The 26,378-nt window shown below is 35.9% G+C and overlaps 1 protein-coding gene across 2 annotated transcripts in view; it reads right to left on the minus strand.

The window, feature by feature from the left end:
• Positions 1–26,378, minus strand: part of LOC101893012 (uncharacterized) — a 186,609-nt gene that overhangs the window by 158,756 nt on the left and 1,475 nt on the right. The window lies entirely within an intron of this gene.

Genomic DNA, 26,378 nt, shown 5'->3' on the forward strand with positions numbered 1-26,378 from the left:
ACAATAAAAGGCAAATCGGACGAAGATATATATGGGAGCTATATCTACATTTTTACCGATTATCTCCAATTTCAATAGGGTTCGTCCTTGGGTCAAGCAAATGTTGTTTGGAAAATTTCATCTCAATCGGATATTAAATGCGACCTGCATTTTGTTCACAAGAATACATGGACAAACGGACGGACGGACAGACGGACTGACATACATAAATCAACTCAGAAAGTGAGTTTATGGAGATACTCAAAAGTAACTCTGGGCCTATCTCGCTTCCTTCTACATGTTACAATCAAATGCACAAAGACACAATACCCTGACCACCTTGTGGCGTAGGTTATAAAAAAAATCGTTGAATAATGAAGCTGAAAGCATCAAAATACCAAATATCGGGAGGTATCATTATATCGGTGCTATACCAAAACGTGGACCTGCACAGACAATTTTCTGTCATAGGCTGCGGTATCAATTAAGAACTTTAAACAGCAAACTTGAAAAAATTCCGGTGACTAATGTCGCTAAAATCATGAAAATACCGAATATCGGGGGGTACCGTTATATGGGGGCAATACGAAGACGTGGACCTGCACAGACAATTTTGTGTCATAGGCTGTAGTATCCATTACGAACTTCAAATACCAAATTTGAAATAGTAGTAAATAAATCATCAAAATACCGAAAATAGGGAGGTACCGTTATATGGTGCTTTACGTAGACGTGGATCTACATGGCTCATTTTCTGTCTTTGACGGTAGTATCCATTACCAATTTCAAATGCCAATTTTTAAACAATTCCGGTAAATAATGTCGCTAAAATCATCAAAATACCGAATATGGGGAGGTACCGTTATATGGGGCTATACGAAGACGTGGGCCTACATGGCCCATTTTCAATATCAAAAGTCCAGCAGACATCATACACATTTGAGTAAATCTTTATCAACTTACTTCATTTCGTGGGCTCTAAAATGTTATTTCGAGGTGTTACAGACGGAATGACAATCTTAATATACCCTCCATACAATGGTGGAGGGTATAATAATAACCCAAATAGCGATTATTGGGTTCTCCGATAAGTATTTGGAGGTGTTGCAAACGGAATAACTTATTTAATATATGTATGTATATGTTTTATACCCTCCACTTTGAAAAGGAGGGTATATTAACTTTGTCATTCCCTTTGTAACATCCCTAAATATTCGTCGTAGACCAAATAAAGTATATATATTCATGACAAGCATAAACTTCTAAATCGATTTAACGATGTCCGTCTGTCTGTCTGTGCTTCTATCTGTTGAAATCACAATACAGCCCACATTATTTGATGATTTTTGCCATGTTTTTCCACGGATTTGTCTAAAAGTTGGTATTTGTCGGTCATAATAGGTTCTAGCTCCGGTGGCGAAACATTGTATGTATAGGTTCACGTTTTTGTATAGCCCCCATATAACGGTACCTCCCGATAGTAGGACTTTTGATGATTTTTGCCACATTTTTCCACGGATTTGTCTAAAAATTAGTATTTGTAGTTCGTGATAGTTTCTAGCTGATGTGGCGGAACATAGTATGTATAGATCCACGTTTTCGTATGGCTCCCTCATGCTGGTACCTTCAGATATTCAGTATTTCGAATATTTTTGCATTACTTTCTCACGGATTTGTCTATAAATTGGTATTTGGGTTCTAGCTCCGGTGGTAGAACATTGAGTATTAAGGTCCACGTTTTCCCATAGCGCACATATAACGATACCCACCGATATTCGACCCTCATATAACGGCCCTTTTTGTCTGGTATCTGGTATTTGTAGTTTAAAGTGGAACACGTTTGAATTCAAATACTTTTATATACAATTGTGGAGGGTATTAAAAGTTCGGCCCGACCGAACTTCTGTAAGATAGTTCTGGACCTGCAAAGCCATCTAAACACAATCTTTTAGCCAAATCTATTCTAAAATGTTGTCAAGACCCTCGTAATAGATAAAATCAGGAGGATCGTTTATAGGCGCTCAACTTCGAAATATTGACCTACTTTGAACATTTTCTGCGAAGAGGTTTTCTATCCCCTTAGAAGTCCAAGATACCAAATATTGGCCTAATCAAATGGAAAATGTGTCCAAGACCCCGGAAATAGCTGAAATCAGGGAATACCTTCGTATAAGTGTTACACCAAAACGTGGGCCACTATTGGTCATTTTTTGCAATAATGGTTCTCGAATGACCGAAATTATTAAGAAAAAAATGTCTAAAATCTAAAAAAAAAGACTTCAACCTGAGGAGTTACTCTATGTGAGAGCTATACCAAAACTTGGACCGACATGACCTATTTTTGTACAGATGAGATGCCACTCGAAACTATTTCGAGAATATACAAAGAATGAGATTTCCAAGCAAAATTCCCAAAAATGTCGAAAAATTTACTATGTCAGAGGCCTCTTCGGCCCCAGTCTGGCTACGACGGTGCCCTCTATCAATATTAAGATTTTCTAATTTAATTTAGCTCTTAATCTTACATTTTGAGGCCCTTGGTGTTTAGTGAAAGCTTAATAATGGTCCAAAAAAAGTTTGGCCTGAGAACCAAAAACCCTTTTGGAATTTTGATCTTCTAACCAAATACTATCTCCCCCACTTAGAAATTTTCAACCCCAGACCATGACCCGAATATTATCGCACAGAGTTATCGGCCATAAAACAGTCGAATCCCAATTATTTGAATTCCCTTTTTTTCAGAAACTATTTATGTTTCGCACTATTTATCATCAATGATATTGAATACCTTGATCGAATCGACAGCTGTAATTTTACTCAGCCAATTGAATTGAATAAAAGAATAAATATTTCTCAATCTCAATTATATTTAACAAAATACAAATTTGATTTTGAAATCAAATCCACCAATCCAACCACCCACTGGTCTAATATACACACGCGATATTGAAAAGAAATGCAATCACTTGGCCCGAAACTATTGTTGAAAATTGTCGAAATATGGGATTAACACTCTGTGGAGCACATCCATGAGTGTCGACACACACACGCATACACACATCTGTGGGTTTAATGATATTCATCAGTGCAGCAATTCATTGCAATCTATTGTCGGGGTAACCCGTGTGTTATGACCATGGCTTTTACCATTTATTGTTGTTGTTGTGATTGGTGTCGTTGTTGTGGCTTCTGCTGTTTGCATTTTAGCCAAATTGAACACTGATTGTTGTATTGACTACTGCCGAGCGTCCGTTAACATTGCTGTGGTTGTTTTTTTCTTTTTTCAAAAAATACTGGCTGCTGGATTTGCCATATTTTTTGTTGTTGTTTTTTTTTTTTGCCTTCGTCAATATGTGAGGCCACAAAGCCACTCTGTGTGTGGCTAATAATACTCAACATTTTACAAATTATTATGGTTTATGGACAACGAATATTTTTGCAAGGCATGCTCTAACGGATGGACGACGGCAAGAAATAGATGCCGGTAGTTGGACAGAGCCCCCATCCCGAAATGATATTGCGCCCCAATAAATTAGTTGCCTGACTAAAGTTGGTTTTTAAAGCGATTTTTGCATCAAAGTTGTCATCTAATCATTTGTAATCGGCTCAATACTTCAGTCTGGTTTTAATAAGGAAATTAACAAAATTATCAATTTGTGATAAGTTTGTGTGAAAAAAAACACGAAATAAAGTAAATATGTGGAAAATTGTGGTTGAGTTTTTTAAGAACAAGGCAGGAAAGTTGTATAAACAACGTTTATTGGTAAAAACAAGGCAGAAAATAAAATTGGGAAAATCATTCAATTTAAACTAAGCAATTCGGATTGATGGTAATAAAAAAGCAAATGATCAGAAAAATGTGGTGTTTCTTTATACCCTCAGCCCTATGGCTAGAGAGGGTATATATCTTTTGATATGGACAAAACGTGCCTCATCGAAATAACCGGTCTCTTTGGACGAAATCCGTTTCAGGACATTTGCAGTCGATCTAGCGATATCCGGCCCTCTGTCCATTCGTCCGTCTGGCTGGCTGGTGCGCACGATAACTCTCGAAGGGAATACTCGATTTGATTTGATCCAAACCTGGTACATCGTAATATTATTGTCAAACTTAGATCGAGTTTGGAGATTGGCAATATCGGCCCACTCCTCCTGGTACCTGCCCCAGAAAGGGAAAGGGTAATCGATTTTGCTCTAACTTTGCAAATCCTAATATTTGCATCAGTGCTAGGATAGGTGCGAAAACATACAATATCGGTCCACTCTATCCAGCACCTCCCCCACAAAGGGTCAAAATTTTGAATAATTAGAACTTTTATAAAATGTGATATAAGAGTTCGACTGTATTCAAATTTGACACATCACAATATTTTTATTAAACCCAAAGTCTGGTGTAAAGACGGAATATATCGGTCCACTCCTTCTGGTACCTCCCCCCACAATAGGTTGAAATTTTGAATATCCATTGAACTCATAAAACACGAAAAAAATATCTGATTCCAATTAGACTTGGCACATCTGAATATTTCTACCAAAACAGGATATGTTATAAAATTGGCGGATCATTTTTTCCCTCCCCCACAAATGGTCAAAATTTTGAATAATTACAACGCTTATAAAATGTGATGTGAGAGTGCGATTGTCTTCAAATTTCATACGTCCCTACATTTTCATTAACCAAGATCTGGTGTGAAGATGAAATATATAGGTCCACTGCTTCTGGTACCTCCACAATAAAAGGTCGAAATTTGGAATATCCAAGAAGCTAATAAAACGCGACTTTACCATCCGATTGCATTTAGACTTGGCACATCTGAATACTTCTATCAACACAAGATCTAGAGAGTAGAGATCAGACCATTCCTTCTGGTACCTCCACCACACAGGGTCAACGTTTTGAATAAGCAAAACGATCATAAAATCCGAAATATGCTCCAGTTCTCTTCATATTTCACACATCCCATTATGTCTTCTAACTCAAGATCTGATTTGGCACATCTCAATATTTCTATAAACACAATATCTTTTAATAAATAAAAAAGGTGTAAGTTCGGCCGGGCCGAACTTTGAATATCCTCCACCATTTGGAACGAATTTAGAAATTAAAAAAAAAAAAAAAAATAATAATAATAATAATAATAAATAAATAAATAAATAAATAAATAAATAAAGAAATAAATAAATAAATAAAGAAAATTCGTTAAAAATTCTATTAAAATCTTACAAATACCGAAGTTAGCCGTTATGTAAGTGTCTATACAATGACGTGGACCTACATAGGCAACTTTTTTCATAAGCCATTACAATATTCAAATGCTTAACTTCAAAAAAAAAAAAAAAAAAACAAAAAAAAAACAAAAAAAATAAATAAATAAATTAAAATGAGGAATAATGTCGAAAATACCGAACATAGGAGTTACCGTTATATGGGGGCTATACGATTATATATTAAGGGCTGTACGCAGACATGGACCTCCATAGACAATTTTATGTTTTAGGTTGTAGTATCAATTACGAACTTCCAATGCCAAATTTGAAACAATTCCGATGAATAGTGTCGCTAAAATCAACAAAATACCGAATATCGGGAGGTGCTGTTATAAGGGCGCTATACGAAGGCGTTAACCTGCACGGACAATTTTCTGTCATAGGCTGTAGTATTCGTTGCGAACTTTAAATACCAAATTTGAAATATTTCCGGTGAATAATGTCGCTTAAATCACCAAAATACCGAATTTCGGGAGGTACCATTATAGGGGGCTATAACAAAACGTGGACCTACATGGCCCATTTTCAATACCAAAAGTCCTGCAGACATAATAAACTTTTGAGCAAAATTTTATCTTACTACTACTTCATTTCGTTCGAAAGCTAGAATGATTTCCACAGACGGACGGACATCGCCTAATCGACATAGAATTTTATGCTGATCAAGAATATATATAGTTTGGGGGTTCTAATATGTATTTTTCGAAGTGTTACAAACGGAATGACAAACTTAATATACCCTCCACACTATGGTGGAGGGTATAAAAAATTAACTTTTAGCAAAGTTATTAATAAAATAATTTTGTCTTTGACGTTATTCTTTTAGATCAAATAGCAGAAAAACATGATCTCATCACATGATCATGACCGTTAACATTTCAATAGCTAATATCACCCGAACTCACTTAATTTTCAGCTTCTCAGATTTGAGCACATCGCATGATTTATTAATGTCATTGGAGATATCATTTAACTTGCCAGAAAAATACTATTTAAAAAATCCTCCAGCTGCTCATTTATCATTTCATTAAATTTTTCAAATTAAATTCAATTAAATCCGTAAGTCCAAAGAGCCGCCAGAGAGACAGAGACACGGCAGTCGTCATTGTATAACAACAGCCGATTGATGCAAATGTTGATGTTAAGATGTCATAATGCCTGAAGGCCTTGCGAAAGGAAATTACAAAACGCATAACGGCAGATCGTACAAGGATGCAGACAAAAAAGACGATGCTGATAACATACATATTTATTGGTGTTTGTTGGCTAAGAGAAGGAAGTTTGTTTGCATACTTATGTATGTCTATACACACACACACCCATGCGTTCATGGATACCTGCCCCTTTTCAAAAGAAAATGAAACTTGAAACCCGAATCAGCGCCACAACTTTTCATAGCCTGAAGGAAATTTTGATTTCAGATCATAACGCATCATTTGGCAACGTACCACAACCACCACCTCAAAGTATTTGGGAGGATGCTGCTATAAGCAAGTCTGAAGTTTAAGTGAGAGTGCTGATTTGTCGGTGGTCGTGGTGGTGGTAGTGATGCTGGTATTACCTGCTTTATGATTATCACCAGCATCATTTTGTGAATATGAAGTACCACAAAATTGCGTACAAAGAGACGACACTTGAAAAAAAAAGTAAATTAGCAGTAAGTTCGGTCTGGCCGAATTTTGAATACCTATTTGGAAATGTTCAAAAAAAAAATAAATAAATAAATAAATTCCGTTAAAAATTCTGTTAAAATCTAAAAAATACCGAATATAGCCGTTATATTGGGGTCTACACGAAGACGTGGACCTGCATAGGCAATTTTTGTCAAAAGCCATTACAACATTCAAATACGAAACTTGAAAAAAATCCGGTGAATAACTTAGCTAAAATCTTCAAAAAACCGAATATAGGGAGGTACTGTTATTTCGGGATTATACGAAGATCTGGATATGCATAGACAATTTTCTTTCACAGGAAAATATAAACAATTCGGTGAATATTGAACCTAAAACCGTCGAAATGCCGAATATAGGGAGGTACTGATGTATGGGGTCTGGACCTGAATAAGCAATTTTCTGTCATAGACTGAAGTTTTCATTACGAACTCTAAATACGAAACATGAAACAACTCCGGGGAATAATATCGCTAAAATCATCAAAATAGTGAATATCGGATGGTTGTATGTGGACTATACGATATCATGGGCCTATATAGACATTTCTCTTCCAGGGGGTAAAGTGCTTAGAAAGAACTTCAAATATGGATTTTTAGACAATTCCATTGCAAATGTAGTTGAAAGCATCATCATCGGGAGGTAAAGTTATATGGGGATATACGATATCGTGGACCTATAATGACAATTTTCTTTTAGGGGGTAAAGTACTCAGAAGGATCTCCTTGTGTGGATTTTACCCAATTCTTTTGAAAAATGTGGCTAAAATCATCAAAATACCCAAAAATGGGGGGGGGGGGGTGGTGTTGACACCATCATTTGGGGACTATACGATATCGTGTACCTACACAGAGAATTCTCTTTCAGGGGGTAAAGCACTCACAGAGAACTCCTCTTGCAGAATTTCAGACAATTCCATTGAACAATTTAGGTACAATCATCAAAATACCGAAGGTCGGGAGGTACAGTTATATAGGGGGTTATACGATATCATGGACCAATATAGACAATTCTTCTTCAGACGGTAAAGTAGTTACGAAGAACTCCTTTTGTAAAATTTCAGACAATTCCATTGAAAAATGTGGTTAAAATTATCAAAATACCAAATATCGGGGGTAACGTTGTATGGTGGCTATACGATATCGGGGACTATATCGGCCCATCTTCGAACTTGACCTGCCTGCAGACAAACGACAGTTCGGTGCAAAATGTAAGCTTCCAATCTTTATCGTTTTAATTCTAGCGTGATTACAACAGATGGGCAGACGAACGGACGGACAGGACTAAATCGTCTTAGAATTTTACGCTGATCAAGAATATATATACTTTGTTATGGCTAAAATTATTAGTTCGATGAGTTACAAACGGAATGACGAACTTAATATACCCTCCATACCATGTATGGTGGAGGGTGTAAAAAAACAACGTGTAATGAAGACGAATAAGTTCAGACAGCCAATCATAAGAAATTTCGAGTTGCAATCATTTTAGGTCTTACATAACACTGACATAGTGCAACAGTGCCAGTACAAATCAATAATAATAACAACAACAACAACAAAAGTAATGGTAAAAAATCCCTCTTGAGAAATTTAATAATAGATTTTTATCAAAAAATTGCGTTTACCTGGTCTTGATCACAGGCTGGGGTAATTTTTGTGTTTTTGGCTGCGGTTTATGACCCGTTATATGTTTTTCAGTAATTTGTATTGAAGCGTTTTCCCACCGCTCTTTATCTTCTTTTATGTGAAAACTATGAAAATGAACCGCCAATATTCAATTTTCATAAATTTTATATTTTAATATCGATATTTTGTTGCTTTTGTTCAATAAACAATTTGTGGTAAATTGAGGTTAACATTAAAAAAGGTTATTTGCATTAACCGTCAGTCGTTGCATAACACATAATCGCTCAGAGAGTTGCTAAAGAAGCAAGATATGGCGAGTGATATTAAACAAAAGTTGAATGGAAATAACGATTGATTTGCACTGCAGTAAATAAAAAACAAGTTAAAAAGTATCAGTCGGATGTATACCCTCAGCCAATGTTCGATTAATTAAATATATTTTGATTTCTGTTATGATTATTCAAATATTTGCCCCTCTATGGTGTAGGTTCCCAAGGAATGGGCCAATTTTCTCCATTTCGTATCCGACCTAAATAAATATGATATCAATCAAAGTTGTAGCAAAATCGGATTATCCATTCCTTTTCTGTGAAGTAAAAAATTTTAATTTTTTTTCAAATTTCGCCCTTTTGTGGGGGATGTACCAGAAAGAGAGGACCGATATTGTCCATCTCCGAAATCGATCTAATTTTGATAATATTATCATGATGTACCAAGTTTGGACATTTTCGAATACTCCCTTCGAGAGTTAATGTGCGTACCAGTCAGTCAGACAGAAGGACTAGCTGAGAAAATGGAGATTTCACTGATATAGTTTTCTTATACCCTACACCACATAGAGGTCAGAGTATTATGTCTTTGTGCATTTGTTTGTAAAATGGAGAAGGAAGCGAGTTAGACCCATAGTTACTTGTGAGGATCTTCATAGAATCACTTTCTGAGTAGATTAGTGCATGCCAATCCGTCCTTTCGTCTGTCCGTCCGACCGTCTGTCCATCTGTTCTTGTGAATAAAATGCAGGTCGCATTTATTATCCGATTGAGAAATTTGAAAATTTCCGGAGTTTGGCCCAAGGACGAATCCTATTGAAATTGGTGATACATATTTAGATATAGCTCCCATATATATCTTCAATTGATTTCGTGTTAATTGTGCACCAAATGGCTAATATAAGTCCAAATGACTTGAATTTTGACACAAACAACCGAATTCAGTCTAGAAGCAAGTACGTCAAATTTGGTGGAAATCAGTTCTGATATAGCTATAGCTCCCATATGTATATTTCGTCCGATTTGGTGTTTAAGTTCTTCACATGCGTATCATCCATTCGACAACAATTATATTTGGTACCAGATATATTATAGAGTTCGGAAATACCTTTTTTTGTTACAAAATGGTCAGGCTTAATCCCTCTGCCAAATTTTATCAAGATCGTTTCAGATTTAGATATGGCTCCCATATATATCTTCAACCGATTTCGGTTTAATTGTGCACCAAATGGTCAATATCTGCCAAAAAGTCATGAATTTTGGTACATCCGACCGAATTCGGTCTAGAAGTAGGTGCATACAATTGGGATCAGATATAGCTATAGCTCCCATATATATGTTTTATCCGATTTGGTGTTTAAGTCCCTCACATTCGTAATATGAACTTGACAACAATGATATTTGGTACGAGATATCTTATAGAGCTCGGAAATACCTTTGCCGAATTCCATCTTCATACCACATCTTGTGTTGATATAAATATTGGGATGTGCCGACTTTGAAAGGAATCGGATGATCATTTCTCATTCTACGAGCTTTATAGCTATTCAACAATTTTACCCTTTGTGAAGGAAGTACCAGAAGGAATGGACCGATATTGCCCATCTCCGAACTCGATCTAAGTTTGATAATAATATTATGATGTAACAAGTTTGGACCAAATCGGATACTGCCTTCGAGAGTGCGAACCAGCCAGACGGACACCCCTAGATCAACTAAAAATGTCCTGAAACGGATTTCGATAAGGCACATTTTGGCCGCACCAATTGATAGCCATATGGCTGAGGGTATAATAAAATAAAAGAATTTCAAGAATGTTGTATGACATACCTTAACATATGGATGACTCATTGGTGCTTACATTAAAAACGTATCCAAAAGCCCGTTACTTCTAAATATGGTTTAACAACAAATCATTTGTTTACACAGATAAACATACGATATTTAAATTCTTTTAACAATGCCACTATTCACATTAAATTATCTTTCTTGAATACACTCATAATCATAGTAAGAATCACTTATTAATTTTCATTTAATGACTTGTTTTTTCATTTCCCTTGAAAACTACTTATTTTAGTGTTCTCTTCAAATTATATTGTAACTACTTCCTTAACTAAATTCATTTCACCGAATACGAAATGTTCACACGAAACAACAAGTAAAAACTTAGATAGATGTTAACACACTAAATATGCTGCGGTGTGAAACTACACCAAAAAGGTCTGCAGCGGCATTGTGAGAACGCAGCGACTTTCCTTTGTCCTCAATACGCCAGACATTTGGGAATAAATTAGGGCATACAACATAGGAGAAAGAGAGAATGTACGGAATTTAGTTAATGCCAGTGCACAGTGGAGTGTGAAATAAAAACTCTTAATGAAGTTACCTGTCGCATCGCAGTTGATAATCTTTCGGCAAATTTATTTTTAATGAAAACATGTAATTGTCTTGGATTTATAATAGCTAAAATATAGAAAACATGCCCTACAAAAATTCTTCAAAAGATCTCAACAGGTAGAATACCATCTTATGACGTTCTATGAATTAAAGATTTTTAGTCACTTTAAAAGTCTTCTATATGCAGAGCACCTGGTAGGAGAACTGAATAACGTTTTTATAACTTCACCATAGTATGGAGGGTATATTAGGTTTGTCATTCCGTTTGTAACACCTCGAAATATACATGTTAGACCCCACAAAGTATATATATTCTTGATCAGCATAAAATTCTATGTCGATTTAGCGGTGTCCGCTCGTCTGTAGAAATCACTGTAGCTTCCGAACAAAATGAAGTATGTTGATGAAATTTTACTCACATGGGCCATGTAGGACATTATTCACCGGAATTGTTTTAAATCTGGAATTTAAAGTTCCTAATGGATACTACAGCCTAAGACAGAAAATTGTCTGTCCAGGTCCACGTCTTTGTATAGCCCTCATATAACGTTACCTCCCGATATTCGGTATTTTGATGATTTTAATGACATTATTTACCGGAATTGTTTCAAATTTGGTATTTGAAGTTCGCAATGGATACTACAGCCTATTACAGAAAATTGTCTGTACAGGCCCACATTTTAGTATATCCCCATATAATAATACCTCTCTATACTTGGTATTTTGATGATTTTAGCTACATTATTCGCCAATTTTTTTCAAGTTCCACATTTGAATATTTTAATGGCTTATGCTAAAAGTTTCCTATGCAGGTTCACGTCGTCGTATGGACCCTAATATAAAAGCTTCATTCGGTATTTTGAAAAATTTAACAGAATTTTTAACGGATTTTATTTTTCTGAAAATTGTCAAATTCGTTCCAAATGGTGGAGGGTATTCAAAGTTCGGACCGGCCGAAGCTTTTTTACTTGTTTTCTTTTTCTAGAATATCTTTTGGGGGCCTCATCTAGGTACATAAAAAAGTAATGAAATAACTGATTGACTGATCAAGAATCATCTCACAGACGAATCGGCTGAAGTAGAATCTTGACATTTTGCACGAGAGCCAGTTTTAGTTCGTAGGCGTGTAATAAGGCTGGGGTTTTGGGAATTCGTACTAAAAGTTCTAAACATTAAATACTTTGTATTGGACAATCGGAATGAGTTAGAATTAAGGTTACGAAAAGTTCTAAAATTGTACTGAACTCCGAAAATTGTACCATTTGGTATCATGTGGTACGAAAGTACGAAAAGTTCTAAAATTGTACTGAACTCCTAAAATTGTACCATTTGGTATCATGTGGTAGCTCTATCCGTTAACTTAATATTTGGTATGAGAATCAAGGTTGAAAAGTAAATTTGATAGTTGAAGGTGGTTTTGAAAATGTGTACAAAGTATGCGAATGGTACTCAATTTGGTACAGTTTGGTCTATGTCAAATGGACGAATGTGGAATGTAGAAATTTTGCATTGGGGTCCCTGTAAATGGTAGTGCTTGAAAAGTACTAGAAAGTACGATATTTGGTACAATTTGGTATTTAGTGAAGAGATGGTGCTTGAAATCGGATATTAAGGTCGCTTGGCATGTGGATGTGGTTTTGAAAATTACTATATTTGCGCGTAAGGTACTAAGTGGTACTAAATCTGGTCATGAATGAAGGGATAGAGATAAAATTCTTAAATTTGATATTTAGATTACTGTTGGTATCTGTGTTTGAGATTTGAGAGTGCTTTGGAAATGCGTCCTATATCTGTGCGAAAAGTACTAAATACATTTGGTATTGGGTGAAGAGATAGGGCTGAAATCCCAAAATTACTGTTGGTATGTGGAACCGAGATATGGATGTGGTGTAATATAATTTTACGAGAATTACTTAATAGTACTAAATTTCGTAATGGGTGAGTGAATAGAGCTAAAATTTTTAATTCTTAAGATACGAAGGTGGTTTTGGAAATGTCGAAAAATACTAAGTGGTACTCAACTGGATATTGGGTGAAGGGATAGAGGTGAAATCCTGAAACATGACATGGTATCACTACTGGTGTCTTTGATTGAGAAAAGTGAATATATAGTACTGAAATCCCAAAATTTTATATTGAGGTCTCCGATGGTCTCTGGTGTAGGACATGGAACTATAATTTTTTCGCCAAGTTGTGGGGGCTATATCCATATCTTAGCCGATCTCGATAAAATTTGGCAAATGTATTTCCGAGTCTATAAGTTATCTGGTACCAAATATCATTCTTGGGGAGTGCATATTACGAATGTGATGGACTTATACACCAAATCGGATGAAACATATATATGAGAGCTACAGCTATATATCAAGCGATTTTAACAAAATTTTATGTACTTGCTTCTAGACTAAATTCGGTCGAATGTGCCCAAAATGCAGGGCATTTGAACTAATATTGGTCATATAGTGCCCAATTAACTCGAAATCGGTTGAATATATATGGGAGCTATTTTGACCCGATTCGTCCTTGGGCCAAACAAATATTGTTTGGAAAATGTCATGCCAATCGGATAATAAATACGATCTGCATTTTGTTCACATGAATAAATGGACAGTCGGACGGACGACTCAGAACGTGATTATATAAAGATCCTCAAAAGTAACTATGGGTCTATCTAGCTTCCATCTCCACGTTACAAACAAATGCACAAAGACATAATTCCCTTACCACTATGTAGGGTAGGGAATAAATATGGTTTATCCTAATTGGCTTTTGTTCAGCTCTAAACTTTAACCCCATGCAAAAATCCGAGTAAAATGGTCTGGATTTTTTCTGTCTTTGTTCCATTTCAACCCCTTAATATTTTGCAATCATCTCCATTAGGCATCTTTTCTGACCTTAACACAACCTCCATGCAAAATTTAGTGAAGATCGGGCCATAATTGCGACCTGTAGCGAGGTTACGATTTAACATGGACAGACGAACAAATGGGATTCTCGAATTATATTCGAAATGTTTCGAACTAGAAGCTGTTCTTTTCTCTATTAATTTCGTATCCATCCAATTTTTTTTCTGGATTGTCTTTCAAATTTCAAACCACAGTGCCACCGACCGAATTATGTATGCGGCCATAAAAAAGTAACACTACAAATTAATTTTACACACATCTTCTTACATATTGTTTCGGAACATTCGTGCATATATTTCACTAACATAAAATGGAGTGTTTTCCGTGCGTTTAATTTTTTGTTTTTTAACATAACCAACCTCCCACATGAAGGCCATTTTTGTTATTGCCCCACCTTTAAGTGCAAAAAAATCGCTTCGCTCAAAACTTCAAGGGAGTAGAGCGCGGAATAGAAGTCTGTCCACATCTAGTCCACCCATGAAAGAGGAGCAAAGGCAAGATATTAACCGAACGTCCATACATACGAACACACCTTCATTATGAATTCAATGAACGTGCATCGAGCGAGCGAGCGACGCTGCTCGCCAAGCAAAGTGTCATGCCATCCATCCATCCCGGCCATTGATTCGTGTTAAAAGCTCATCCATTTCATTCCAACGGAATGGAAGCCAAAGTGGATTTTATGAATACATTAGGCCGTGCTAGTAAATCCGTCAAGAAAACAATGTTTTATTCACCAAAGAGTTATGGGATTACAGTTGTTTTCCCAATGAAAGAAAGGCTTTTTTCTCTCTGTGGTGGTGGTTCTATTTTTGATAGCTCTACTCGTATGTCTAATACCAGCAAATCGACTGACTGACAGACGGGTAGACTACATATAATAGAAACTTCAACATTGTCAACGTCGTCATCATCAACATATCTGAGGCGTCATCATCTTCATTCTTCAGACGAAGAAGACATTTTCTGCCGTCATTGTTAGCGTCATCAGCATTTGGTGCGGCTAAAGTCTTTTTTACCGACGTTTGCGTGTTCAACCAACTTCAGTTATTTCTCGGCAAATGTTTATTTTTCACACATTTCACATGCCGCGAGGCCGGCTTCTTGTTTCCCTAGCTCTGGCGTTTTAATTACAATTATTTAATGATTGTTGGATACTCTCAAAAACCTTTCTTAGCCAAGAGAAATAGTAGTGCTCAAGTTTATTAAGCTGAATTACAATTGAAGTTTTAATTATCCGCTCGGCTCATGAAACAGGTACAAAGATAGGTGGATAGATGGGTGCTCTTTGTGGTGACTGACTGTAATCAGTCATTTTATTTAGATAGTCAGCTACTTAAAATTGCAAAAAAATGAAACGAAAAACAATAGGAATTTCTTTTCCACTCAGAATGGTTGTTGCGATTTTTAATTTTGCACATTCCCCGACTTTCTCGCAATTCATTGCAGATAAGTTTGCCTAGCGAATGTGGGAATTTAAAAGTAATCTATGTATTTTAAAATAATAATTAATGTGCAGATTTGCCGTAAACTATGTCAATATTTATCTGAAAAATCTCTTTTCTATTTTCAATGCAAAATGTGGTGAAGTTGAATACAGAGCCAAATTTTCTTTCTGCAAGCTCGAAGTACTGATATGAGAGATGTACATATAAATATTGATTAAACCATTCTAGCAAATAAAGTACGCTCTAGGCAGCAAAGTTCTAATGTATGATTTATGATACATCCATTGTATCCAACTCAGAAGGACGCTAACATTTTTAAGCCTGAATTTTCATTATAATTTTTCTTAAAATTTAACCTGAATTAATTGTGCTTTGCACATGTCCCTAGTAATAGAAAAATCACCAAAAATTTGGTGGTACATATGTTTTTTTTATACCTATCTTGGGGGGTAATATGTATGGGGGTGCTATAATTTCGCTTATATAAACTCAGTTGGGTGTCCACAAATAATTAATTATATAAGCAATGGCTATAGGGGGCCGGCCATGTGATACCCCACAACACTATAATATATAAATAATTCCTGAAAAATGTTGCCTTTGGTTTTTGACTGGTGACTTTGCCCCATTTTTACGCTCTCCGTCGTGCTGATAGGTATTCAAAACAATATCACACAAAAGTTGTGGTCCATTTTACCTGCGAAATTCGTTGTCGACAGCGAAAAAATCCCGAAATTTTTCAGATTTAGTCCATTTTTTGGATGGAACCGATATTCAGCAAAATAAACAATAAACGTGAAATCAGATTGTTTGAACTCTTTTTATGGCATTTTCCATCACTATGGGCAAAACTTTCGGCGATAGGTCCTCACATTCTTGATGGATATGGTCTTCAAGAGCTGAAAGAGTCTGAGGCTTGTTGACATAAACCAGCGACTTCAAAAAGCCCTACAAAAAGAAGTCTGGAGCGGTCAAATCAGGCGATATTGGTGACCAGTGCAAATCGTCAAAAACGGGAGATTAGGCACCCGGGAAATGCATCCATCCTTCACCATATCGATTGTGGCACGTGCAGTGTCTGCCGCTGCACCGTCTTGTTGGAACCACATGTTTTCCAATCACAACTCATTAAGTTGCGACATAAATAAGTCGTTGATCATTGCTTTGTGGCGCTCGGGTGTGAGGGACTTAAATACAAAATTGGATGAAACATATATATGGGACCTATATCTTAACCGATTTTCATCAAATTTGATACACTTTCTTAAGACTGAATTCGTTCCTATGTACCAAATCCATTTACTTCAAGATTATATTAATCATTTGTCGCACAATAAACTTAAACTCGAGTAAATATATATATTAAAGCTATATTGAAATCTAGCAAGGAAGTGCCCACTACTTCGTCAGCGAAAAGTCCACCTTCACACCTCCAACAGGTTGTGTTAGGGCTATTTAGTTCTCAAAACGAACAATTGGTTCTGCCTTGTTAAGGTTCAGTTTAACAATCATATGTTTTCAGACGTTCAAGGTTTTATATATTTTCCAAATTTTTCTCTTTTCGGATAGAATAATTGGCATATATTTTTCCCGTTTGCAACAGAAAGTCTTTAGATATTTCAATTTGAAATCAAGCGAGGAGGATATTAGCAAAAACCATTGCACATTGAACCCAAACTATTTCAACGTCTCCATATTTAATTGCTAGAAATCGACAGTGATATTGATATCAAACCTCCGAATTTCAGCACTATCCTTTCACCCAATACTAAACTTAGTAACATTTAGTACGCATATCCAAAAAAAAAAAAAAAAAAAAAAAAAGCACACATTCATTCAAGACACCAACACTTATCCCAAATTAGTTCTATTTATATACATGTATCTCCGAAACCACCTCCATATGTGCAGGCTACACATGAACATCGAATCTAATCCCAACTTCAGATTGCAAGCACCATCTGTTCATCCAATACCAAATATAATACTATTCAGTATTTTTCGATAAATTATAGTACACATTTCCAAAACCACCTCCATATCTCAATCACAGATACCACCTCCAATATCCAATTTAGTACCACTTAGTACTTTTCGAACATTTCCAAAACCACCTCCATATCATAACCACAAACCCCAACAGTGACATCTATATCAAATTTAATCTCTGTTCTTTCACCCAATAGTACTATTTACTACTTAAGGCACAATTATAGTACACATTTGCAAAACCACCTACATATCTCAATTTCAGATGCCTACAGCGATATCCCCATCGAATTTCAGGATTTCAGTCCTATCACTTTACCCAATTACAAATTCAGTACATTTCGAACAAATATAGGACGCATTTCCAAACCACAGCCAAATCTTAATAACGAATTTTATCTCTATTCCTTCACATAATGCCTATTATAGTCCCATTCAATACTTTTCGATCAATTATAGTCCACATTTTCGATACCACCTCCATATCCTAACGACAGACAAAAACAGTGTCATCTATAAAACATTTCAGGATTCCACAGATATTCCTTCACCCAATACCAAATTAAGTGCTATTTAGTACTTTTGGAACAATTAAAGTACACATTTCCAAACCACCTTCATATCTTAACCAGAGACACCAAAAGAGACTTCAATATCAAATTTCGGGATTCCAGCTCTATTCCTTCATCCAATATCAAATTTTATACCTTTTAGTACTTTTCGTACAAATATAAAACACATTTCCAAACCACAGCCAAATCTCAAACACATATAACATCTGTAATCTAAATATCGAATTTTACAATTTTATCTCTATCCCTTCACACAATACCAAATATAGAACCATTCAATACTTTCCGTAAAATTATATATTGTATATATAATTTTTTATCCAATTCCAAATTGTACCAAATATAGTAATATTTAGTACTTTTCGTGCATATTTTCAAAACCATCACATATCTACACCAACACGGATCCCAATGCAAAATTTCAAAATTTCAGTTTCATCCATTCATCCTAAACCAAACTGTTCCAAACTAATGTGCGAACTGCATGTGCGTTTTCATATATCTAACTTACTTTCCAAACTTGATTCTCATACCAAATTCCAAGTTTTTAGCTTTTTCCGTTCACATATCACCAAATGGTACCATTTTGGAAGTTTAGTATCATATTACAACTTTTTGTAATCTTAAAGTTCCTATTTCCAAAATTCCATTGGTTTATGAATCCTGCACTCCATCAGTGACTCTTATTTCAAATTTCAGATTTCTAGGTCATTTCGTTTGTCCGATACAAAGTATTAAGTTTTTAGTACATTTTATTACTCTTCGTACCCTTTTAGTATGAATTTACAAAGACTCATCCTTATGACACGCCTATGCAGCGAGACAGACCCTCGTGCAAAGTATCAATGTTCTAGTTTCAGCCGTTTCGTCAGTCAGTTATTTCACGCCTCTTTTATATATAGGATCAGTTTCCTAACTTATCGTAATTTATTATTTTATTTTTCGTTTTTGCAACTCACAACCTTTGGTTTTGTTGTCTGATGCACACACTATGTGCTTACTTGGGAATGAAGAATATATGGCTCATTTAGTCAAAGAGTATAAATTTTGTCACTTTGGTTTGAATGAAAAAGGCCACAGCCCTCCCAGCATGGGCACTTAGCTAAGACTATCAGTTGCAAATCAATCTACACTTTAAAATTTTACAAATACTATATAACCCACACTTCTATATATGTATTGTATGGCATTACACACATTTCCTCGTTTTGTTGAATGGGGGATGTTTTGGAAGACTCGTCGAACTCATTGCAGTTTTTACTTTATTTGTAAAAAATAAACGTATTTTGTTTTTCTATTCATCCAATGTTCAATGGATTTGTATAAACCAATGAACAAATCCAATCAACTAAATCGTAGTTTAGTATTCCATTATTTTGCAAGTTCAATGCGCCATTAACTTTTGCAATAATTTTCGTCGGCATCTGTATTAAAGTCAAAAATTTCGAAGTCAACAAATACAACTTCATAAATTAAATAGGTAACCCTTCGCAACCAATCACATTGCCATTTTGTTTATGCGAAATACATTGTTGCGTGTTTACACTGAAGACTAGTGGAACGGCATATTTTTGTTGAATTCCATTTGAATACATGTTGAGAAATGTAAATTAACCACTTCGAATGATTGATTTTTTTTGTAATTTTTCAAATTTATGTTTCAAAGCGCAGTTCGGAAATCCTATAAGTTGCGCGATGGCCACTTGATTCCATTACACTGTGCAACAGTTTTTGAGTTATAGTATGGGGGTGGGAAATTCAAAGTAGAGGTGATAGATACCCAAAAGGGTTTTGGGTTTTGAGCTCAACACTTTTTTAAAATCCAAAACAAAACCCTTTGTGGGGGAAGAACCTGAAGGAGTGCGCCGATATATCCCATTTTCACAGCAGATCTTGTGTTAGTAAAAATAATGGTATGTGTGAAATTTGAAGGGAGTTGGATGCTTATATCGCGCTTTGTTTATTCAAAATGTTGACCCTTTATTGGGGAGGTACCAGAAAAAATAGCCCGATCTCTACCAACTTTATAACAGATTTTGTGTTGATGAAAATATTGACATGTACTAAGTCTGAAGGGAATCGGAGGTTAATTTCTTGTTTTATGAGCTTCATTGATATTCAAAATTTTGACCCTTTATGGGGGAAGTACCAGAAGAAGTGGACCGATATATCCCATCTTCACAGCAGATCTTGTGTTAGTAGAAATTATGGGATATGTGAAATATCAAGAGAAACGAATGCTTATTACGGATTTTATTATCGCTTTGGTTATTTAAAACTTTGACCCTTTGTGGGAAGGTACCAGAAGGAATGGTTCTATCTCTACCATCTTTATAACAGATTTTGCATTGATAAAAAAAATTGAAATGCGCCAGGTCTGAATGGAATCGGATGTTAATTTCGCGTTTTATGAGCATCATGGAAATTCAAAAAGTTGACCATTGACCGGAGTGAACCGATATATTCCATCTTCACACCAGACCTTAATTAAAATATTGTGATGTGTGAAAATTGAAAAAAAAATCGGACTTTTATTTCTAACTTTATAAGAGCTATAATTATTCAAAATTGTGACTCTTTGTGGGAGAGCTACTTGATGGAGTGGACCGACATTGTCTATTTTCGCACCTGACCTAGCACTGATGCAAATATTAGGATTTGCAAAGTTCGAACAAAATCGGATCCTTTCTCTTTCTGAGGAGTGGACCGGTATTGCCCATCTGCAAAGTCGATCTAAGTTTGACAAAAATATTACGATGTACCAAGTTTGGACCAAATCGGATGCTCCCTTCGAGCGCACCAACCAGCCAGAGAGACGGACATCACCAGATCGACTCCAAATGTCCTAAAACTGTTTTGGTCTAAAGAGACCTAGGGTCTAAAACCATTATTTCACGTTTTGGCCGTTTCAAATGATACATACCCGTTGCTGAGGTTGTAAGAAATATATAAAATTATTAAATTACCGAATATAGGAAGTTATCGATGGGGCCCACACGAAGACGTGGCCCTGCATAGGCAATTTTTGTCAACACGAAACTTGAAACAAATCCCGTGAATAATTTCGCAAAACAATCAAAATTTGGAATATTAGTAGGTCCGTTACATGAGGGCTACGCGAAGATATGGACTTGCTAAGCAATTTTCTGTCATGGACTGTAGTACTCAATACGAACATAGAATACCAAATTTGGAACAATTCCGGTGAATAATGTCGTTAAAATAATCAAAATACCGAATATTGCGAGGTACTTACATAATTGGAGTACATACTGCCAACTTACAGCAAATTCGGGTTAAAATTGTGACTAAAACAATCAAAAGATCTTACAGTTATATGGGGCTATACCCAAACGTGGACTTATGTAGCCCATTTTCAATATCAAAAGTCCTGCAGACCTAACTCATATCTGAGTAAAATTTTTCAACCTAATTCAATTCGTTCGGAAGGTAGAGTGATTTCCACAGACGGACGGACAGACGGAAGGAAGGACATCCTTAAATCAACACAGAATTTTACGCTGATCAAACATATATAGTTTGTGTTTATAGTTCGGGCCGAACTTCTGATACCCTCAACCATTGAGTAAAGAAAACATTTATATGCAAAAGTATCTGGATTCAAACGTGTTCGACTTTAAACTACAAACTCCAGTAAGATCGGTAGGAGAATTGTTGGTGCCGTTATGTGGGGGCCATACTAAAACGGGAGCCAAATATAGACAATCTCATACTAAATCGATTGTATCTATTGCAATATGTATACTTTATGGGGTCTATGACGAATATTTAGAGGTGGTTGTTAATATACCCTCCTTTCCAAGGTGGAGGGTATAAACTCCTCCAGGTATCAGGGTATTATGTCTTTGTGCATTTGTTTGTAACAGGCAAAAGGAAACGAGATAGAACCATAGTTCCTTTTGATGATCTGCATAGAATCACATTCTGAGTCGATTTATGCATGTCCGTCCGTCGGTCCGTCTGTCCGTCTGTCCATGTATTTTTGTAAACAAAGTACAGTTCGCATTTATTGCCCTATCCAGATGAAATTTTGCACAAATCATTTGTTTGGCCCAAGAACGAACCCTATTGAAATTGGAGATAATCGGTCAAAATTTAGATATAGCTCCCATAGATATCTTCGTCCGATTTGCCTTTTATTGTGCACCAAACGTGTAATATCAGCACGAATTATATGGAATTTTGCATATACACCCAAATTAGGCCTGAAAATATGTATGCCAAATTTGATCGAAATCGGTTCAGATATAGCTATAGCTCCCATATATATTGTTCATCCGATTTATTATTTTTGTCCTCCGCAGCCGTAATATGTACTCCGTAACAACAATATTTGGGGACATATATCATATACAGCTCAGCAATACATTTGCTAAATTTTATCGAGATCGGTTCAGATTTGGATATATCTCCCATAAAAACTTTTAATTGTTATGTGGAGCTCTACTAAATTAGCAAAGTGGTGTTGGGTATCATAAAGTCGGCCCCGCCTTTCATTACTGGTTTTTCATATTTCTTAATATTTAAAAACAGTCCCATGGAATAATTCTTGCATCCCCACTTCAAGCGAATTTAATTGGAATAATATAAATCGTGTCACATCTTGTACAAATCTTTAAGTCCCTCTAAAATGTCCTACATGATTCACTTCGTTCATGTGGACAATATTAGCGTAAAACTAGGGCTGGCTGTAAATCCCATTTGAATTTATTTTATTTTTATTAAAAAAAACACAACCTACCAGTTCACGCCTATGATACTTGCGTGATTGAAAGCAATATGAAATGTTTGAACGAACTTCCTTCCAACCACCCGACTCAGGGTTGAAAAGTATGCAAAACAAAAGACTGCATTTATTTGCGGCTACAACTTCGTCCGGTTATCTTCAACATTATTTGCCAACAAATATTCGAGGAGTAGTATTTAAACCAACTTCCGATGGTTTTCCTTCTCCGTGGAAAAGGAGTACATTTAGAAATTTATGTTAAGCCAAGACAATAAGAAACAGGAGTGTTCGGAAGTTGTAATAAAACAGGGCTTATGGAAAACATTTTTAATGGAATATTTCTACCCTTATTCTGTATTTTTTTATTTTAATAATAACAACTACAACCACATAAACTAATGCCAGGGAGTAAACGTAGTGTAGGCGAGCATAAAAACATACCTATGACTCTGGGTTATGCTTAAATGCCCTGCCTCCCCTTCAAGGAATTGAACCACCAATAAAGGAGTGCTTATTTCCCCCTATTTAACATGTCAAACCCCAACCTTACACTAATGAAAAGTCATTTTTCTTTCAATTAAAAGTGACAGCATAATTTAATTACAACGACGAACTACTAAAAGTCGAACATAACTTTTGTTTTGGAGTGAAATTGGTTTTGTTGATTAGAAATTGCACAGAAATTACTTGGCAGGCCGGCATTCCGTATTGCGGCTCGTTATGGCAACGTCAGACAGAGTTTGGAAAAGTATTTAACTTCTCATTATTATGCCATGGATGATATGGTCATGTCTCTGGATAGGTTTCACTAGTTTCATTTGCCCAACATGAAATCGCGCCAAGCGGCGCATCGTTAGGCCGGTCACTCATGTCTTTATTTTTTTTTTTTTTTTGTTTATGCTATTTTGTTTATTGTCAAGTGTATTTTACACAAAATTGTGTGTATGTGTGTAATTGAAACATTTCTAGAATTTTGATGGGCTATGTTTTGGTGTAAAATGAAATCGAAATAAATTGTTTATTGTTGTCGGTTTTTAAGGTGCGCCAAAATTATTTATTATTATAAATATTATGGTGTTTGAGTTGGAGTGATATCTATTTTGGAAATTTGATTGATTTGAAATTATTTAACGTTGTATAATCTCCAACATGAGGGAAAACACAAATAATATCAAAGTCTGTTATGACTAAGAGCTAAAAGCTAAGAAAATCTGAAAAACTCCAGGTAGGTGATATGCAACACATTTGCTTTTATTAAATATTTTAGGAGATTCTAGGTCCAGATCCCAATGTAGTACAGAGGCTTGAATCTATATTTATTTAACATATATGTCCCATAAGTAATGCTAGACTTGATTATGGAATTTTGTGTAAATTGTGTTTCAGTCATACCCGAAGAATGTCTTTACAGAAAGAAGAAGGTCTTTACATTTTTTATGGATCGCCTTCGGATCAAAATCTGCTGGCGCCCACAAGTATTTTTACTATGAATTGTTGAGCCAAAACTATTTCTATGTCCATTGATTTTAATTTTCCAACGGAACTTTTTTGTATTTTGCAAGCTCCTTTAAAAATGGAGGCTTTTAAAGGTTATGTTGCGTTTTTACTTATTCTTATTTTACTTTCCTATAGCATATGACATGACAACTTATTACTGTTTGAAAAAATCTAAATTTTTTGATCTCAAAACATGTTTTTATTGTTGTTTTGAAGTATTTACTTTCTTATTTGGAAAATACAGGGTGAGATGAACAAATAGCAACCAACTTCAATTTCTAGGCCACCCGTCCGACAGCTATTAAAATTTTTCCAGTGACAGCTCATTATATTGTTTACAAGCGTACAAATGCATTCTGGTGAGAATTTTCCAGAAAAAAAGTTATTCGTGATGGAATTCAAGCGTGATAGTGTGATTTCTTTATATTTGGCTGGAAAACCACAAGTGGCTACCATTAGAGCACTACAACATTTAAATGTGAAAAGTAAAGAAGCGACTTGATCGAAACCCGCGTCGCAATGGCCGAAAAATGGCTCGTGAGCTGAATATTCGCAATATTCCATTCGGCAGATATGCGTTCATGGTAAAGCCATTGAAATTCCAAAAAGTGCAAAAACTTACACCGCAACAGAAAGAAAATAGACTCAAAGAGTTGCTTCGCTTGGGCGAAAGTGTTGAACTTCCGAATTTGATTTTCTCCGATGAAAAAACATTCGTTGTCCAGCAGTTTGTAAACAAACAAAATGATCGTGTTTACTTGCCAAAGAGGTCAGCTGCAAATGTGCAACTTCGGTTGGCCACCAGAACTCCAGCGCCGGCCATGGTGATGGTGTGGGCCGCCATAACAGTTAATGGTCGTTCTCCGCTTGTATTAATTGACCGTGGCATCAGAAAAATTCCGAATATCATCGCGAAAATATTCTGGAGGGTGTATTATAGCCTTGGGCACGCAAACATTTTGGCCGCAGAACTTGGACATTCCAACAGGACTCATCGCACTCAGCACGCGCCACCCAAGAATTATTACAAAATGAGGTTCCTCACTTCATTTCCAGCGCACAATGGTCACCAAAATCTCCGGATACCAATCCGTTGGAGTATTGTGTCTGAAGTATTTTGGAAAGCAAGGTTGGCACTAAAAAATAGCAAAATGTCGATCACCTCAAGCAGGCGCTCCGCCGGGAATGGACCAAAATACCGCAGAGCAACATTCGGGCAGCGTGTGACGGTTTCATTGACCGTTTGAAGGCCATAATTCGTGCCAAAGGAGACCAATTCGAACAAATCTAAACTTATTGTAAAATGTCCATATCCGATTTCAGGTTCATCGTTCACCAAATGGCTAATAACAGCACAACCGGACTGAAGTTTGGCCATTATGACTGAATTCGACTTAGAAACCAGTACTTCATATTTGGTAAAAATCGGTTCAGATAAAGCTATAGCTCCCATATATATGTTTCATCCGATTTGGGGTTTTAAGTCCTTGACATGCGTAATATGAATTCCATAACAATGATATTTGATACCAGATATCAGATACAGCTGTGAAATAAGTGTATCAAATTTTGTGAAGATCGGTTAAGATTTGGATGTAGCTTCCATATATATATTCAAACGATGTCGGGTTAATTGTCCACCAAAAAGCCAATATCAGTCCAAATGACTTGATTTTGGCATATCCCACCGAATTCAGTCTCGAAGCAAGTATATCAAATTTGAAGAAAATCGATTCAGATATAGCTATTGCTCCCATATATATGTTTCATCCGTGTTTAAGTCCCTTATATTCGTAATATGAATTCGACAACAATGATATTTGGTACCAGATATCTTATAGAGCTCGGAAATACCTTTGCAAAATTTTATCGAGAACGGCTAAGATTTGGATATAGCTCCCATATATATTCTTAATCCGATTTCTGGTTTATTATAAAATAATGGCTAATATCAGCCCAAATGGAGTGAATTTCGGAACCTACGTTTCCATTTTGTGGAACT

The sequence above is a fragment of the Musca domestica genome, unplaced genomic scaffold (genome assembly GCF_030504385.1).
Source record: "Musca domestica strain aabys unplaced genomic scaffold, Musca_domestica.polishedcontigs.V.1.1 29, whole genome shotgun sequence".
NCBI lineage: Eukaryota > Metazoa > Arthropoda > Insecta > Diptera > Muscidae > Musca > Musca domestica.